Here is a 19,892-nt window from a genome sequence, read left to right on the forward strand (position 1 = left end):
GCTCTGGTGATGATGCCGTCTTGGGCTCCATGGTGACCTCCATCTCGTAGTCCTCCTGGTCTTGGTCTCGTTGCACCGAAATGGCAACCTTTGCCTGATGCCTCGATACTCCGCGGCTGCACTTGCCCCCTTTGCACAAAAGAGGAAGGGAGGACATTGCGCGGGCTGGCACCCGCCTGGCGCCCCCGGTCGTCATGGCTTGCATCACGGGCACCTCGTGAGGTACCCCACCTTGATCTCTCTGCCTCCTCGTGAGCCAGCCTGACGAGGCCGTGCCTGAGGAAGCTCCGCGTCGTCCGCCCCGCGAGGCTTGGCCCCTCGCGAGGATCTTGGGTTTGTGTTGGTGAAGATGGGCCGCGCTGGGCCCCCCTTTGAGCCACGCCACAGGCCACAGGCAGGCAAGTCTGGGGACCCCCGTTCCCAGAACGCCGACAGCACCCGACTGCAGCTCCTCCATTTCTTCATAGGTGAACTGTCGGCTAGCGCTCGGTGCGGCCTCTGGCTCCAGGCAGACGACTGCTGCAGCAGGGCCTCCTGGGCTTCGCTGGAGGTCTCCGTTTCTGGGAATGGGCCCCTGACCCGCGGCTGGCAAATGTTTGCCCGCGTGCGTGGCCTGGACCGGCGGTGCATCCTGTACTTCAAGTTTGATGGCGACGCCACCCTCTACGTGAGGGTGTTCGGGGAAGACGGTCGCCGTGCTGGGTGCTGCCACGAAGACGACGACCGAGGCCGCTTGCCCAGCCCTGGCACTGACCCGGATGAAGACGGCGTCAGGCATACAGGTGGCAGTGCTCAGGGTTTGCTGAGCTTCGGCGACTCCCTCTCAAGCAGCAGCTCCTCCAGCGATGGCCGCGACCAGCCCCCGCGCCGTCGCGCCCGCCTGGGTGAAGGTAGCGGGTCAGCCCGCCGTCGCGCCCCGGTGAAGCGAGAGGAGGCATCCGCCTGAGCCCCGGGAGCAGCTCGAACCCTCGCTGTGGGTTGGTGCAGGATGAATCGTGCCCATTTTGTTTTCCTTCTTTTCCTGCATAGAAATAGAAGGTAGTATAGGGCCCCGTGGGGGCGTGTTAGAACTGCTGCTGTGAACCATCGCGCTGCTTCCGCTATTTTTGCGCTGTGTTTCCGCGCCGTGCTCCTGTGTGCGAGAATTATTTTAGCTCGGTGGGGCTTGACGCGGTCCTCGCCTCCCAAGGCCGTGGCCCCGCCATGCGCTTCGTGCCCTGCAAGGATTAGTAGGAGGGGTAACTTTCGGTCTCGGTTGTGGGGGCGATCGACCAAGGTCCTGCGCTCGTGTCGCGATGCCCGTGGGGCACGGATTGGGAGGGGTGCTCCCGCAGAGGACTCAGATAGGAAAGCTCCAAACGATCAGGGCAGAAAACACTCACGAGGGCGCCCGCGAACCTCCCTCGCGAGACTTGTGCGAGAGAAAACGAGGCAAGCGAGTGAAAAAGACAAAGACTTACAAGCCAGGAACGTCAACATCTTCAATAAAACTTCAAACGGGAATAAACAAGCCAACTGCAGAAAGCAAATGGAAAAGCCGCGTCCGGCACCTATTCTAGTCTTCGACGTCTTCTCACCAGCGTGGAGCTAAGTGCTGCCACTAGGCGTGGGCGGGAGCCCCCGAGGCTCGAGGGCGGCACTCCGGAGACTCTGGGGCGTGTACAGCCCCACTCATTATTATGTGAGAGTGTCACTGGCAGCGAGCTTCACAGGCATTGGCCTTGTTCACAGGCACCGGGCCTTTCCCGAAATGCGGCAGCTTCACAGGCATTGGCCTTCTTCATAGGCACCGGGCCTTTCCCAAAACACGGCAGCTTCATAGGCATTTGCCTTCTTCACAGGCACCGGTCCTTTCCCAAAACACGATAGCTTCACATGCATTTGCCTTCTTCACAGGCACCGGGCCTTTCCCAAAACATGGCAGCTTCACAGGCATTTTCCTTCTTCACAGGCACCGGGCCTTTCCTAGGTGCTAGGCCTCACTCAGGGATAGAACCTCCGGAGATGTTGAATGTTCCACGCGTTCTGGATGGGTACCCCCTCCGTGGTCTCCAAGCGCGCGGAGCCAGGCCTGGAGACGTGAACAACCTTGAATGGGCCCTCCCACATGGGAGAGAGCTTGTGCAGCCCCTCCCTAGAGAGAACCTGTCTGAGTACGAGATCCCCTACCTCAAGAGTTCTGGGGTGGATGTTGCGGCAGTGGTATCATCGCAGCGCCTGTTGATACCTTGCCGCTCGCAGCGCGGCTTCTCAGCGGCGTTCCTCCCCCAGCACGAGATCCATCCCCCGCAAGGTGACCTGCTGCGTCTCATCGAACGCCAGGACCCGTGCGGAGCGACGCCTGACCTCATGAGGGAGAACAGCCTCTGCTCCGTAGACGAGGAAGAACGGGGTCTCGCCAATCGGCTTGGTCGCAGTTGTGCGGATCGACCACAACACGGACTGGAGCTCGTAGTACCAGCCCCTGCCACATGCCTCGAGCTTCTTCTTAAAGGTCCTGGCTTTGAGGCCCCTCAGGACCTCCGCGTTGGCTCGCTCGGCCTGGCCGTTGCTCCAGGGGTGTGCTACCGAAGCGTAGCATATCTGCGTTCCAAGGTTAGCACAATACGTTTTGAAGAGATTACTGGTGAATTGCGAACCGTTGTCGGTGATGATGCGGTTGGGCACCCCAAATCGGCTCACGAGGCCCTTGATGAACTTGACCGTGGAGCCTGCCGGGATTGTGCGGACGGTTTCCACCTCAACCCACTTGGTGAACTTGTCCACAGCGACGTAGAGGTAGCGATAGCCCCCTGGCGCCCGAGGAAACGGGCCCAGAATGTCCAGCCCCCAAACTGCGAACGACCATGAGAGGGGTATAGTCTGTAGACCCCCCCGCAGGCTGATGGATCTGCTTAGCGTGAAACTGGCAGGCCTTGCAAGCCTTCACTAGCTCAACGGCGTCGACGAGCGTCGTGGGCTAGTAGAATCCACTACGGAACGCCTTGCCGACGAGGGTTCGTGACGACGAGTGGTGCCCGCAGTCTCCGCCGTGTATGTCCGCCAGTAGCTCCTTCCCTTGCTCTCGGGAGATGCAACGTAGGGACACGTCATTTGGTCACTTCCTGTATAGCTCTCCATCCTTGATGCAATAAGCTGTGGCCTACTGCACCACACGCTCCGCTTCCTCCTCGTTCTCCAGCAGAGTCCCTTGCATTAGGTAGTTCTTGAGCTCTGGGATCCAACACCCTTCCTGAGGCTCTAACGCCAGGAGCAGGCGTGCCCCTGAGGCCGGGCCACAGACCGGGGCTCCTGAGGCAGGTGGCTGAGGGAGTTCCTTCCTTGGTTGCGCCGTGCTCGACAGTGACGGCACCGCCGAGGGTTTGAAGAGCCGCTCCTCGAAGACGCAAGGCTCCTGAGGTAGCCGCCGAGATGCCCTCTTGGAAATGTCATCATCTTCCTGATTGGTGCCCCGGGGCACGTGTTGTAACTCCAGCCCCCAAAACTGTTTCTCCATCTTGCGAACCTCAGCGAGGTAGGCTTCCATGTGCTCGTCCTTTGGCTCGTATATCTTGTTGGAGAAGTTGACGAGGAGCTGCGAATCGCCCTTGATGATGAGGCGCCTTGCCCCTAAGGCAATTGCGGCCTTCAAGCCTGCTATTAGGCCTTCGTACTCCACTATGTTGTTGGAGACCTTTTCTCCATGCTGGAAGCAGAGTTGTACGACGTAGTAGAGTTTGTCCTGGGTAGGGGATACGATCACTGCACCAGCTCCCGCACCGTGTCTGGAAAACGCCCCATCGAAGTACATGACCCAGCCGTCCGATGCTTCACTTCCCGGGGAAAGTGATCGGTCTTCGCCTGCCTCGAGACCCGGCGCTTCTGCCCATTCTGCCACGAAATCCGCAAGTGCGGCTCCCTTGATGACTCTGGTCGTACTGAATTCTAGCTGAAATGCCTGTAGTTCAATGTTCCATTCAGCGACCCTCCCAGCTGAGTTGGGGCTCCTGACTACTCTTTCCAAGGGGTATGCTGAGACGACTTTGATGGGATGGCCTTGGAAGTAGTGGCGCAGCTTGCGTGAGGCCACTAGTAGCGCGAGGAGGAGTTTTTGAGGCATGGGGTACTGTGCCCTTGCGTCCCATTGCACCGTGCTGACGAAGTACACGGGATGCTCGACGATGTTGAGGGTGCTGGCGCAGCTTGCGTCCTCCAGAGGTCGAGGCGTCTCTTGAGACGACAGAGCCCCCAGTGCTTGGTCGCTTGAAGAGACCTCTCCTGCTCCGGGTGCGCTCTCCTACTACGGCTGTTCCTTTCCGGCTGCGGTTGCGGCCTTTGTGAGGCCCTCCCGGCTCTGCTTTGCTTCAGTTCGGACGGTCGATGCGGCCTTAGCACGGCGCTCCTCCCTGACCGCCACCAGGCTGCGCTAGCGGAGTATGGGGTGGCCGCAAGGTAGAGCACTAGGGGCTCCCGAGGACGCAGAGCTACCATCACTGGTGGGCTGGTAAGGTACCTCTTGAGGTCTTGGAATGCCTTGTCGGCCTCTTCAGTCCATTCGAAGGGGCCCTTTTTCTTCATTAGCTTGAAGAAGGGCAGCGCTCGCTCCGCCAGCTTGGAGATGAAGCGCCCCAGCGCAGTTACACACCCGATGAGCTTATGCATTTCTCTGAGGGTCCTTGGTGGGCTCATGTCTTCGACTGCCTTGACCTTCTCCGGGTTGGCCTCAATGCCCCTGTGGGACACGAGGAAACCCAGGAGCTTGCCCGAGGGGACTCCAAACACGCACTTCTCTGGGTTGAGCCGTAGGTCCACTTCGTTGAGGCTCGCAAAGGTTTCTTCCAGGTCCTGTATTAGGGTTCTTGCCTCACGAGACTTCACCACCATGTCATCGACGTAAGCTTCAGCGTTCCTCCCGAGCTGCCGGCCTAAGGCGATGTGCATCAGCCGCTGAAAGGTCGCGCCTGCGTTGCGCAACCCAAATGGCATGCACGTATAGCAGTACACTCCACACGGGGTCAGGAAAGACGTCTTCCCCACGTCTTCTACCGCCATCTTGATCTGGTGATAGCCCGAGAAGGCATCTAGGAAGCACAATAGGTCACACTCTGCGGTGGAGTCGACTATCTGGTCAATGCGGGGGAGCAGAAATGGATCCTGCGGGCAGGCCTTGTTGAGGTTGGTGAAGTCGACACACATGCACTCCTTTCCTCCCTTTTTTGGCACAACGACCGGATTAGCCAGCCAATCAGGGTAGCGGACCTCGCGGATAACTCCTACCGCCTCTAGCTTCCGGGTCTCTTGAACGATGAAAGCCTGTTTCTTAGTGGACTGCCGCCTCGCCTTCTGCTTCACGGGGCGCACATTGGGGCACACGTTGAGGTGATGCTCAATCACTTTCCTTGGGACCCCTGCTAACTGATCAGGTTCCCACGCGAACACCTTCTTGTTCGCACGCAGGAACCTCACCAGGGCCTCCTCCTGCTCGGGCTCGAGGTTGGCCCCTATGGTGAAGGTGGCGCCAGTGGACCCGTCCTCGTCGACTGGTACCTGCTTGGTTTCCGCCTTGTCTTGGGTGAATAGCTGCTTATTTTTAGCCGGTGCAGCCCCCTTGGGCTCAAGGGCGTTGGTGCTAGTGGGCTGTGCCACCGCGTCCGCCCTGAAAACAGGATGGAGCACCTGCAGCGCATCCCTTGTGTCTCCTGACACGGTGAGGACGCTGCTGCTCCCAGGCATCTTCATGAGGTTGTACGCCGGGGGAGTTGCTGCCATGAACCGAGCCAAGGCCGGATAGCCGAGGATGGGGTTGTAGGGGAGGCCAATGGGGGCGATGTCGATGTCGATAAGCTCCGTGCGGAAGTTGTCGTAGGTGCCGAAGGTCACTGGGAGGCGGATCTGTCCCAAGGAGGCGGTGGAACTGGCTCCGACGCCCGAGAAAGGCCTGCTGGGTTGGAGCCGCTCCAGCGGCACGTGGAGGAGGCTGAAGGCCTCCACCGAGAGCACGTTGAGGCCAGCACCACCATCGATGAGGGTCCTCGTGACGACCACTTGGCAGATGGTGGGGGTGCACGGCATCGGGAGCGCGCCCGAACTGATGGGGTTGAAGGGGTGATCCTCCGAGTCGAAGGTTAGATTGGCCTCGGGCGCCACCCAGCCGGGGGGGCTTCTCGGCGCTTGGAGGTGGTGCTGATCCGGCGGGTGAACGACTTGACATGATGGCTCGAGGGTGGTGCCTGGGAGCCACCCAGGAGATCGCGCAGCTCCTCCCAGGAGGTGACAGAAGCCGTCGGCAGGTGGAGGAGCCACGCGCGCGGGACGCCGGTGGGGGCCATGGGTAACCAGTTGGCCATCACCTGGTCGTCGCCACCGGCTCTGAGGACGGCCTCCTCGTACACCAGCAGGAAAATCATCGGGTCTGTCGCGCCGTTGTAGCGCAGCGGCATCCCGGGCTTGAACTTGTGTGGCCACTGCACCTGTCGCAAGGTGGGGGCCAAGGCCCGGAGCCCCCTGGCCCTAGTGCCGGCATCTGTTGCTGGAGCGGGCGGCGCGTTGTCCGCCATGAGGGAGGGATGCGATGTTGGGGGAGAGCGGGTCGCCAGGAGGGAGAACTCCGGCGCACCCCCTACTTGGCGCGCCAAATGTCGGATTTCGGGTTTCGGCAGACCCTTGAGGTTCGAACACTGGGGTGCGCGCGGAGACCTCTCCCCTACCGATCTACGTCCAATCTCCTCGCATCATCTAAGCTGGAAACAACGAACAACAAAAGGGACACGAGGTTTATACTGGTTCGGGCCACCGTTGTGGTGTAATACCCTACTCCAGTGTGTGGTGTGGTGGATTGCCTCAGGGGCTGACGATGAACAGTACAAGGGAAGAACAGCCTCGCGAGAGGTGTTCTTGAGCTAGTGCAATGAACTGTTTGGGCGAGTTCAGCCGCCTCTCTCTCTCTGCTGGGGCTCTACCAGATCTCTAGCTGTCTCTCGATCTCTCCATTCTGTCCGATCTCTCAATGTCTCTCCTCCCTTTACTCTGTGGTGGCTAGCTCTATTTATAGAGGCCCTGGGCCTCTCCCCAAATAATGAGCGGGAAGGGCGCCAACAATTGGCCGTTTTGAAGGGGAACATCTAGTACAAGTTATCCTGACCAAAGGTGGTCTTCGGCTGCCAAAAGCACTGGTGATGACGCCATCTTGGGCTCCACAGTGATCTCCGTCCTGCCGCTCTGTTGGTCTTGGTCTCGTTGCACCGGAATGGTAACTTTTGCCCGATGCCTTGGCCTGTGCTTGCCCCCTTTGCACCAAAGGGGAAACAAGGACACTGCACAGGCCGGCGCCCGCCTGACGCCCGCCTGGTCTCGATCTTCATGGCTTGCGTCACTGGCTCATCGCAAGGTACCCCTGCCTTGATCTCTCTGCCTCCTCGCGAGCCTGCCTGATGAGGCTGCCCCTGAGGAAGCTTTCTGTCGTCCGCCCTGCGAGGCTTGGCCCCTCGCGAGGGTCTTGAGCTTGAGCTAATGAAGATGGGCCACGCTGGGCCCCCACTTGAGCCACGCCGCAGGCCGCAGGCAGGCAAGTCTGGGGACCCCCGTTCCCAGAACACCGACATTATCAGATCCAAAACCCGACCCATTAGCTTAATGACGTTCCGTTATGGTGGATGCCACGTGTCGGTCACCCTCGAAAGCACTTCTATGACGCGTGATTTATTGTCGTGGAAGTGGACACTTCCGTGATGATAATTTTGGTAACGTCATGGAACACTTCTACGACAGCACAGGTATGACTATCTTGATTCTGTCATAAAATCATCATGGATGTACATGCATGACAGAAAACGCGACCTACTATGACAAACACGTATCATAACGGAAGTGTATTTTTTTTGTAGTGATACCCTCTTGTCCCCTGGAGGGGACAGGTGATTCTCTGCGTGTACTTGGTTGTTCATGGATGTCAATCCTGCGTGGGTTGCAGATATGAATCTGGCAGATAACCTTGCTTGGCCAATCTCTCCATATGAAGACGCGAGACCGCGCAACTGCCCCAATCACCTCTGACAGGGCCATGAGGGTGCCTTAAGGAACCTGCATCGCTCAACATGAGAGCTCTTGAGGATGGACTTGGGAGAAGGGAATGCTGGCGCGATTGTCTTGGAGAAAAAGGGATGGGTCGGTGCGGTAAATCGATGTAGTTAGCCCATGAATATAAAGGGGAAGAGGCTGACACTTCAAAGTTTCGCCATAAAGCAACGCACTTCCCCGTAAAGGTACGGTTGCCAAGGTCAGGAACTAGAGCCACGTGCGGCGAGTCTGGGTCCACTTGGTGGGACTATTAGTATTTGAAGACTCCTTAAAGGGGAACTCGCCTGTCGAGCTGAAGACCCCATATCCGAAGACCCGCAACATTGTCTTCAGCGTCGAAGGCCCATTCAGGGGCTACCGATGGTGTCCTGGATTGGGGGGGTTGCTATCCTAGTCGGCCCATGATCCTCAGGTTGGGTCGACGGGCCCTCATTCGTGATCAAGATGGACTCTAGAGGCCGTACACAGGAGGCATGATCAAGACTATCTCCCCCGAAGAATTTACATATACTCCAAGATCTTTGTTGCCGCCTTGTTGCTAGATACCGACCTTGTAACCCTAGATACCCTCCCTGGTGTCGTGGATTTAACAGGTAGATGCCCTTGTGAAAGGACTTATGTGTGGAGCCATCACACGTAAGTTAGCTTAAAGGGGTTGAACGGGACAAAGGACACAAGGAGTTTACCCAGGTTCGGCCCCTCTCAACGAGGTAAAAGCCTACGTCCCGCTTCTAGTTGTATTTCTTGAGTTTCTATTACAAGGGAGCGAATACGCTTGACCTAGCTTTCGATTGGTTGTTTCTTGGCCTAAGCCACTGCCAGGTCTCGCCTTTATAAACACATGCCGAAGCCCGGCGGCTTACAAGAGTCCGAACCATATCACACAACGTGACCGGCCCAGTTTCTAAATTGGCCTATCTTAATAGATAAGTCAGCATATGGCGGTTCATATGTTCGGGTCTTGGGCTTTTTTCAGGCCCACTCCTATGAGCCGCCGTCTTCATATTTCATCTTCTCATGCCCTATTGGGCCTTCTTCATGTTAAGCCGCCAACCGTGTAATCCGGCCACTCCTGGGCGGGTCACACCTCGAAACAATATCCTGAACATTAGGCTCCAGATTGATTTGAACTTGTTCATGTCAATCTTCACTTCTTTAATCAACAAATCATCCACCAATGTTGAACTTGCAATACTACTACACGAGCCAAACCACCGTAAGCCGCCATGACATCATGTAGACGGAACCATTGTAACCCGCCATGACCCCATGCACATTAAATGCACACAAAAAACCACAATATCATAACAAATCTTTGTCTTAATGGACCATTCAAGAATCGAGGCGTCTGCACCGCAAAGATAATCATTCTGCCTCCTTGATTCCCATGCATGCCAGTTTACCACCTCCTAATAAATAGGGACAGGGGGTACATTTTTCATTTTTTACCCCTGCTCCTCTCTTCCTCCTCCTCGTGCAACCGAATCATCCAGAGCTCCGCGGCCGCCGTCGATCTCCAATGCGACTTCGACCTAGCCGCTGCATCAACCTGACTTGGTCCACAAAATACAGCGCCCCTCCGCTGTTCATCAGCATGATTAGGTATTCATCTCCCCTTGCCGTAGATCCACATTGGCAAACCCTAGTTCATCAGAGTTCTTCAGCTGCTCGTCGAAGTTCATCGCAATTCTTCATTTATATTTACTTCAATCCTAAAATAGCACGGGGATTGCGCGGCACTGGTTTTTAACATCCGTTCTTACTCATAGGTGTATTCCCTCTGCTTTAGATTCAATTCCCAATACATTAGTTCGTCCATCCTGATTTAGGTTTAGCAATTTTCACTTGTTTTCCGAACTGCCGTAGATCTAGAATTATAAGAAGGACCTGTAAAACTTGTTTGTCCAGTACTTAGTGAAATTTCACTAGAATCTAGATCTGTAGTCGTTGTAAACACTATTGTATAGGCGGCTCATAGCGACACATTCTGTAACCCGCCAAACGCTAGCCGGCTTACTTATAAATGTTCAATCCTCTAGTGTCCTATTGATCATAAATCATGACTGTATAACCTATCGGTACTTTGCTGGCTTAACCATGCTTATTAACTCTATCACTCATAATAATTTACCTTGCATGCATAACTAGTCTTGAATGATAGCTTTACTGGTTTAACCATTGGGCGGTTTATCATCATAATATCAACCCTCCTATTATTCACCCTCAGGTTTCAACTTTGGCAAAAATGACTAAGACCACCACCTCCTGCGACTGGGTTGCTTCTACTATCACTGAACAATCTTTAAATGTGTATGTCACCATGGGTGTCTTGCCATCAAAGAACATCATCCACTGTAGAATTCCAGGGACCGAAACTAAGACTCTCCCCAATGAAGGCGAAGTCATAGTCATTGCAGATCACCTCCTCTGTGGTTTCTCACCACCCGGTTCCAAGTTCTTTCGAGATGTTCTGCATTTTTATTAGCTACACCCTCAAGACCTCAACCCCAATTCGGTGTCCAACATCTGCAACTTTCAAGTCTTCAGCGAGGTGTACCTTCAAGAAGAACCTAGTGTTGACTTGTTTAGAGAATATTACCATTTGAACCGCCAGACTAAAATGATAGATGGGCCTTGTCTCGAACTTGGTGTAATTTCAATCTAGAGCCGGAGAGATGCCGTATTTCCAGCTGCTGCCCTACCCAGTCATCCCAAAGACTGGAATCAAACTTGGTTTTATTGTCAAGATACTTCTCCGGCGGGTAAAAATCCTCTGCCGGGTTATCACACCTACCGGCTTAGCCCAAGACATCCTCTTCCTAACCAGATCAACACTGCAGAACGAGCCACATATGCACCGACTTTTTCAAAGATAAGGACCTTATTGGCTAACGACTTAACTGGAGTTGACTTGGTCTGATATTGGGTCGCTTGGAGGATCATGCCCTTGAGCCGCCACACCGGCTTGATGTGTGAATATACCTGTGATGTAAAAGACCCTCAGAGGTATAATCCAACCCATCTCGAAGACCAGGAGATCAACAAGATGACCAAGTCATTACTCGGTGAAAGCCTTGAAAACTGCAGCAAGTCGGGCCTAAACCCCTTTTGCACTCTCAACCCAGCTCCTGACGTCAATATTTCAGCCCTCTCCTTATTTCAGTTGACATTTCCTTACAATTTAAACCGTTAATCAACATTATTTGTGTTTTCAGGCTGGCTCTTTTTTCTAGAATAAGAAGCTTCAGGACAAGAAATCACAAGATAAACCGGCGAAGAAGCCCAAGACCAAAACCAAGGCCCCAAAGAAAACCAAGGGGAAGAAAACAGATGCAACAGACTTATTCACCCTAGACGATGAGTCGGAGGTAGAACTTGATTCCCTTGGCCTTTTATTTATGCAACTTATTGACACTGATTCCCATCAGGATGATGCGGAGACCAGCCAAGCCTACGCCTTAGAGGTAACTAATATTTCCTTCGACTCAGCGCCCTTGCCAAGACAGAAAGCCCGATAGGTGACCTGGAAAGTAAGATTTTCTCATCCTCTTGCTTACTTGGATCCCGACTTCACTTTCAAAAAACAACAGCACAAAGCTAGGTGCAAGACCCGGAGTAATGGTGATGCGGAGTTGATTTCCGGTTTACCAAATACTCCCGCCCCTCACAAGCATCAACATGAGGTGCTTAACGATCCAAATTCTCTTTATCCTCTTGCCGGCTTAATACGCCAGCCTCTCACGCCTTCTAACTCGAATTATCAGAAGACACCTCCATTATCTGGCGATTCCTCCAAGATTCAAATGCCTGTCTTCAAAGTCGCCCCTGGGTAAGTATTCACACTTGATGCATTTGTTTAACCAATATGTTATGATGATATACTCATGTTCCTATATTTTCAATGCAAAGGGATAGCCAAAGCTGGTAAAAAATAGAAGCTTGGCGGGTCTTCAAAAGATCATAAAATAGTTGAGCCCGAGGAAGAATCTGCTGATGTCTCCGAGGCTCATACTCATGATCCAACAGAACTCCTTAATGACCCACCACCTTCAGTCAATGCCACCATCTCTGAACAAATGGATGTTGAAGTTAACCCCGCGGATAAACATGACCCGCTAAGCTCTACCAAGCCCGCTGAAGAGAATTCTTCTCAAAAAACTGCCGAGGACGTCATCATCACTGGTACAGGCTTCACAGAACCAGGGAATCCTACTGCCTTAGCTACACATAGTGCCAAGGAAGATGTTTTAACCGTCGAAAAAGGCAACTGGAAACTAGACTGGGAGAGCTATGCAGGCTTTAGCGCAAGTGATATACATGCAGGCTACTTGAGTCACCTACATACCAGCCGTGACATGGAGGCCGGCCTAGTAAACCATATGAAGGAACACTTTGAGGTAAACTACCAGACCCTTTCCATATGAATCCATGTTAGCCGCTAAGTCTAGAGGATAAGAAAGAAGTGAAGATACTGTAGACTTGAATAATAGCCTTCATCTTGTAGCTTCCCAAAACCAGTTTATCCTCGTTCGATCCAAATGAGTAGCCCCAAAGGGTCGGCTTAAACTGAAAAGTTGAGCCGGGACTTAAAATCGTGGTTCCAAAATCCAAAAATGTAGCCCCCATGGGCCGGCTTAAACTGAAAAGTTGAGCCTGGTCACTAAGTACTTTTTTTAAAATGACCTACATTAGCCCCCAAATGCCAAGTAGATGTCAGGACCCCGATTCTAAGTCACACCAATCTAGCCTGTAACACCTCATATCACTTTGCGGCCTCACGCACGGTATCCCCACGGGTGTCGCCTTACCATGGCCCGGGACAGTTTGCGCCTTTTGGCTCACGTATATGATAGTGTCGCTAGCATCCATATGACAGAGAACACGAGCCGACATGACTAGTCATGAACCCAGAGTGGCACTAACTTACGGGGACATGCATACATGAATCAACATCGAGGATGTCGGTCAGCAGCGTGCGAATCCGGGCTGTAGCACTGGGCTAACAGGACTCCAGTGAACCAGGTTGTAGCAGGCTAGGCAGGACTCCGGATGTCACCGCGTGACATTTCCCCGAAGGGACAGACACAGGAACAAAGTGAATCACATGCCGGCCAGTCAAGTGTTTCGGAGCAGTAGCGCTGGGCTAGCAGGACTCCGGTGAACCAGGCTGTAGCGGACTACTATGGCTCATGGAAGCACAAGACTACATTTCCCCATAAGAGAGGCTACCAAGGATAAACAATTAGGTTGTCGGATCCCACACATACCAAGCATTTCAATCATACACAAAATATGCTCAATATGTGCAATACAACATGGCATCACAACAAGACTCTACGACTCAGAGTATTTATTCATTAGCCTCCGAGGAGCCAAGAATTAAAAACATGGGTCTCATGACCCAACATACAGAGCATACAAGCAACAAGCACATGCGGAAGCTTAACTTGTCTGAGTACAGACAACTACAAATGAAGAAGGCTCAGAAGCCTGACTATCTACAAGACCCTCCCAAGGGTACAAGATCGTAGCTGAGGTAACAAGCTAAACATCGAAGTCCACATGGAACTACTAGCGAGACTGACGTCTCTCTGCAAAACATAGAATAAGCAAACGTGAGTACAAATGTACCCAGCAAGCCTTACATCAGAACTATCTACATATGCATCAGTATCAACAAAGGGGTGGTGGAGTTTAACTGCAGCAAGCCAGCTTTGACTCGGTGGCTATCCTGAACTACGACTGCAAGTAACTCTTTTGAGGTGGCGCACACGAGTCCACATATTCACCATATCAATACACCACTATGGATCCGCTCCCGTCTCCCTACGAGAACGCCATCCATAGCACTCATGCTTATCTTGCGCATTTTAGAGTATCCACTTTCACTTGTCTATGAACTATGCAAGGGGTCCAAGTTTCCATATCCGAGGAATCCGGCTATTCGAATAGATAATGATAACCCTGCAGGGGTGAACTTCTTCACACATGCTCTCGCCACTTACCACCATGTACACGTCGTGTATCTCGGCAACCTTCAAGCGGAAGCCTGGTGAGGGAGTCGGCCACGACCTGACTAATCACACAAGTCTCTCGTCCAGGTTTATTGCCTATTCGGGTTCCATCCGCAAGGAGATCCGGCCGAGGTGTCGCTCACGGCCCCAAACGATGTGTACAGGGTTCCCAAGCCCACCATCCGGGTGCCACTTGGTACACCGGGCCACTGTGCCTAGTCTGTCCCAAGCCCACCTGTACCGGCTGCCACTTGGTAGACTACTAACACTACCTACAAACACCAGAAACTAGTTGCAACTCCTGGACAGGGATCAGGTGGATTAATAAGTCGAGAGGGGCACTTAAGCATTCTAATGCGTGGTAGTAACTGTTCATGGATCACAAACACAGAACTCAGTTCCTGAGGACGGCTGCAATGAGACAACCCCCCATGTACTCCTACATGGCCTCTCATCGCTACCTTTACCAAATCGTGTTCACACACTTAGCTCTCAACGGTAGGACATGGTCACCACGTTCCAATTCATTCCTGATGAATCAGACCTGACTCAACTCTAAGCAATAGCAGGCATGACAAACAAGCATGAACGAGTAAGCACATCAGGGCTCAAACAATTCCTACTCATGCTAGTGGGTTTCATCTATTTACTGTGGCAATGACAGGTCATGCAGAGGAAAGGGGTTCAACTACCGCAACATGTAACAGTTGAATCGTTGTTGTCCTAATGCAGTAAAAGAGAGCAGGAGCGAGAGAGTGGGATTGTATCGGAATGAACAAGGGGTTTTTTCTTGCCTGGCGCTTCTGAAGATATTATAGCTCTTCATCGGTGTCATCGAACTCATCATCGGGATACGCCTACCGAGAGGGGACAAGCACCGGCAATAGAGAAGAACACAATCACTGCAAATGCGACAATATGATGCATGATCATGACATGGCAATATGCTGTGATTTGAGCTAATGCATCTAGCTATGATTTAAATGAAGTTGGTTTGAATACATGATTCAAATTCCAATTCCATATATGATTATTTAAATGCCCTTTATTTGTTTTGTCCAAAACAGAGGACAAACATTGTTCAAACATGCATGAAAATGGTACAAATGGATTCCTTGAATTTTTCTGATAACTTTTCATATATAAATTATTTCATTTGGAGTTACGGTTGAATTTATATGTTTTTTAGAAGTTTTGGGCATTTTCTCAAAATAATAAACCATTTCTGATTTATTAAAATCCAAGAAAACATTACTGCGTCAGCACCACGTCATGCTGACCTCAACAGGTCAACAGTACCGGTCCAGGTCAAACCTGACGCGTGGGGTCCACACGACAGTGTAATAGGGTAGGGACAGAGGCTGACCAGTGGGTCCGGGCACGTCAGTGTACATGTCAGCATAGTCAAAGCTGACACGTCGGCCTGTTGCAATTAGATTAACCGTAATCTATTATTGTTTGTCGATTAGTTAGGCAGTGGGGCCCAGCTGTCATTGACTTAGGTGGTAGTTAGTGGGGTAATTAGCCCCTAACAGCCGGGTTAGGTCGGCGGTTAGTCACCGGCGACGTCCAGAGACGGCGGCGTTGCTCGGGTTTTGCCCTCCATCGACCAAATCGACTGCGGTTTGGTCCTACGCGTAGCTGGGGCTCGCGCGCATCTGGTAGGCCAAGCGGGAGGAGCTGGGGTGGTCTGAGTCGACGGCGGTGAGCACGAATGCGGTGGCCGGAGTTCGGCTTCGTGCGAGCGTGGCGCTAGAGCAAGCAGGCGAGCGCGTAGAGGGGCTAGGTGGCCTCCTGGAGGCACCAGGAGTGCGATGCGGTGCAAGGGCGTGGGTGGTTGGAGCTCGGGCCATGGTGGCGACAAAGCCGGGCGGCGGTGGGTTTCAGTCATCGGTGAAGCAGCAGCTACGGCGTGCAAACGAGAAAACAGAGAGGGGGAGGAGGAGCAGCAGCTCACAGTGGTTGCAGCAGGCGTTGAAGCGGACTTGGGGAAGCTCGGGAGGCGGCGAATCATCGACGACGATCTCCGGTGGCCGACGAGGGGAACGACAGCGGTGGCGGCGTTGCAGCGCGTCCGAGGCCTCGTGGCTCGTCGAGGGGGTCGGGGACGTCGAGACGGAACTCGCAGGCACGGCGAGGGGTCGAGGGGGAGGCGGTGGCCACGGCTGCGGTGGTCGGCGGCGGTGAGCACGCTCGGCTGTGGTGGGGAACGGCGAGAGAGAGGCGGCGAGGAAAAGTGCGGTGTCCAGGGGGTCGAGGGGAGGCCGGGGAGGCGGTTCAGGTGTCGCGGTGGCGAGGGACGCATGCAGGCAGGGAGGTGGCGTGTCGCCACGGTGCGCGCGTGCGCTGTCTCCCTCCTCTACCTACTTGCAGAGGTAGAGGATGACTGGCATGGGCCCTGGTGGGCTAGGCCACAAGCTGGGCCAGCCAGGTAGGCTGCCAGCTAGGTCCAGGTGAGTGGCCCAGTGGCCTTCTCTCTCTGTTACTTAATTGCTTCTGTTTTCTATTTTATTTCTCTATTTTCAATTAGTAAAAATACTAATTCATTTTGTAAAATCCTGAAAATAATTGTGGGCACTTTTGAAACTATTTCCAACAGCCCTCAAATGCTTTCAAGATTATTTGGACATTTAAAATATTTTATAGAATTTAAATGTCCAAATTCAAATACTTATGATTTAATTCAAAAATCGAGAATGTCCTAGAAAAGAGTGCACCATTTTTGCTAGGGGTTTTAGCCCAATCCAGAAATGATGAACATTTTGTGAAGGGCATTTTGGGTTCATTGAAAAAGTATTTTAGTAACCCTAGTTGGTTTGAGTGGTGCTGGGGTTTTCTGTCATCCCCATTTCAAGTTTCTGAGAAAATTAAACATGATGATATGATGATCATGCCAGGACAAGCAAAGGCTAAGCTAGGGCTGTGACAACTCACCCCCACTAAACAAGAATCTCGTCTCGAGATTCAAGTCGTGAGGTAGGAAGACAGAGGGGTCAAAAAGCTAACACGATCTTCATGATCTGATTGCCCTTCTCGAAGATGTTGATTCATTGCTCCAATTGATCTTGACGTCTTTGCTTTTGAGATCTTCATCCAACATGATGATGACGGAAAGAGACTCTCTAACGAAATCGATCTTCTCGAAGATCGAACAACTCACGATCAACTCATGGAATGAGATGTTGAAACATCTCGAGTTGAGACAAAAAACACATCTAGAGGGATGGAAGAACAAATGACGAGGTTTGATTTGGTGGGCAACAATCCCACGCTTAAATAGATGGTGAGGGGGTTTCAAGGTAGCGAGGAGTTAAGTTGCCCATGATACCATAACGAGACATCCTAGGGGAGATGACTCATAGAGTTATTCCCTTAAGTGGCAAAAAGAATTACTTTTGATACGGAGATCATTGAAACTCTCTATACCAGCCTAAGGCAATTCACCAACAATCGTGTGGTGGAGTTCAGAGGAATGGCATACCCGAACTAGAATGGATGATGTGGACTACCTTGTTGAAGACAGCGCAATGGATGATTTTTGCTTCTCACCAGAAATGGATGGGACTCACGGTAAGTCCACTTTTGAGGATGATATTGGACAGCAACTACCGAGAAGGGCAGCCCATGGGCAATTGGCACAATGGCGGTGCAAGCTGGGAACAAAATGCAACTGTTGGGAATGTTCCAACCATCATATCTGCCTGAGATTCAGATCCGATTGGTGATAGGATACTTCAGACTCGGCCTGTCTGAAAAGAAAGTTTGCAACACAAGTCGACGAGATGGCGTTGCGAGATTCTCGAGGGATGAACTAAGATAGTAAGCCCCAAAACATGAGCTGGTTCTGCTAAACACATGTGAACACGCTGTCCCAGACAAGCATGACCACATAGTAGTCTTATGATAAAACACTACCGAGTTCAGGTGGGGAACCATCATCGAGGGTAGTGAAGTCTTGTGCATGGCCTATGATTAGCTGTTAACTTGTTTTCCTAGAACAAATCAATCAGTGGCTTGGTGTGGGGAATACATATGGAGTGGAGGTAGTTAATCTACCAAACCATAGAATACTTCGCACGTATGCATGACTGATTTGGGATGATTCCAGAGGAAGCAACATTGACTTTCTCGAATTCACGGCGGCAAATTGCACCAAATGCACATGTATTCGGGGAAGTCAATTCTTTCATCCAAACATATGCTTCATGAACGAGACATGAGGGCAATGCTTATAAAGTTTCCAACACTACTTAGATGTTCGACATGAATCATGGACAAGATAAGGATGTTGTCGATGGGCTCAACAACAATTCATCCAGGTTCCCATGAAGATGGAATTCCACGACTATGTGAACAAGGTGATAGCACTGGTCAGATCAAAGGATGTAATGGTGTATGCCTGAGGAATCAACCTCGAGTAAAACAACATTACGAACATCATTGGTTCTGATTTGATTTGAGGATAGCCCACACTCAAATCAAAGTGTGGACAAGACAATAGATCCAACAACTGATCACGAGGACCAATCGATGAAGATATCATCTTTCTTCAACACACACACACACAAAAGATATCCCTTGACACGAACTAAGTCAGACAAGCTTTTATCTTCCAACTCTCCAAGTTGTTGTTTAGCTTAACCAACTAGCTCAGGGGTATCTAACACAGATTCTTGGAGAAGGGGTGGTTACAAGAAACCAACTTGATCACGAACTCAACATAGCGGCCAGGTGACAACCTGGTAACACTTCCGAGAAGATATTCGGAAATTCATGAACCACCGATATGTTACTAAGCTCGAGAACAATCTTGCTTTGCGAGGCAAGACGATGTGACCAATAGAGTAAGGGTTTGACACAATCCTAACTCATTGATCGAATAGTGCTCCGGAAATAAGGACTAGGTAGCACGATCAATCTTAGAATGATGATTCAATAACCAACATGCTAAGAATGAGTTTATTGTCCATTAACTACCAAGCAACGGGGTTGCTAGGAGTATTGATTTCACACATCACGATTCACGGCGTTCCGGTTACAATAACATGGGGACCAAGGAATGAATAATGATGGCAAGAAGTATCACTGTATCAAGAGTTCATAGGATGGTGTGCAATTTCCATGACATTCTTGATATAAAGATGGTAATAATCCAAGGTAGAACAGAATCAAAAGCTAGATTGGCATTTGATTTGCGGATTACAACTGCTTTGACCCAATCCTGGATATGGATGAGGTACTGGAGTTTGTTTCTCCTAGTCATTCTAGAATAGAATGGCTTGACGAACCACAAGAGTAATAGGCATCGATAACACGAGTGCACGACTACTCTTGACTATCAATTGATAGATGAAGGTCGGAATATAACTGAAGGGGGACAACTCAAAGGAACATATAACTTTCTGAGTTGTGGATGCATAGTTTAGTATGTCGAACGAGTTCAACATATTTCTTCCGGATAACCCATGCAGAAAGGTAGAACTGGCAGAATCACAATTATGGATGGAGAACTCCTCAGGAGTACTCTAATGGTGATCTTTTGGTTCAAAGAACTTCTGCCTTAATGGTTCATGGTATTTGGAAGGAAATACCACGGACCTCAAGGACTATCGCAAAGGTTACTAATATCCTAAAGGAACTAGCAACAATATCAACAGGAAGTGAACAGAGTGATTCTTGAGTCAAGAACACAGGAGTAGAATACCTACTACTAAATGGCATCACGGGATGCTTTCAAGAATGATGGCCAGAATCATCACACTAGGGATACGGAAGCATTGCTAAATTCTTGAGGACACCTAGGGTCATAGTACCAATTCCAAC

The sequence above is a fragment of the Triticum urartu genome, chromosome 7A, assembly GCF_056163025.1.
Source record: "Triticum urartu cultivar PI428250 chromosome 7A, HENAU_Tu73, whole genome shotgun sequence".
Lineage (NCBI taxonomy): Eukaryota > Viridiplantae > Streptophyta > Magnoliopsida > Poales > Poaceae > Triticum > Triticum urartu.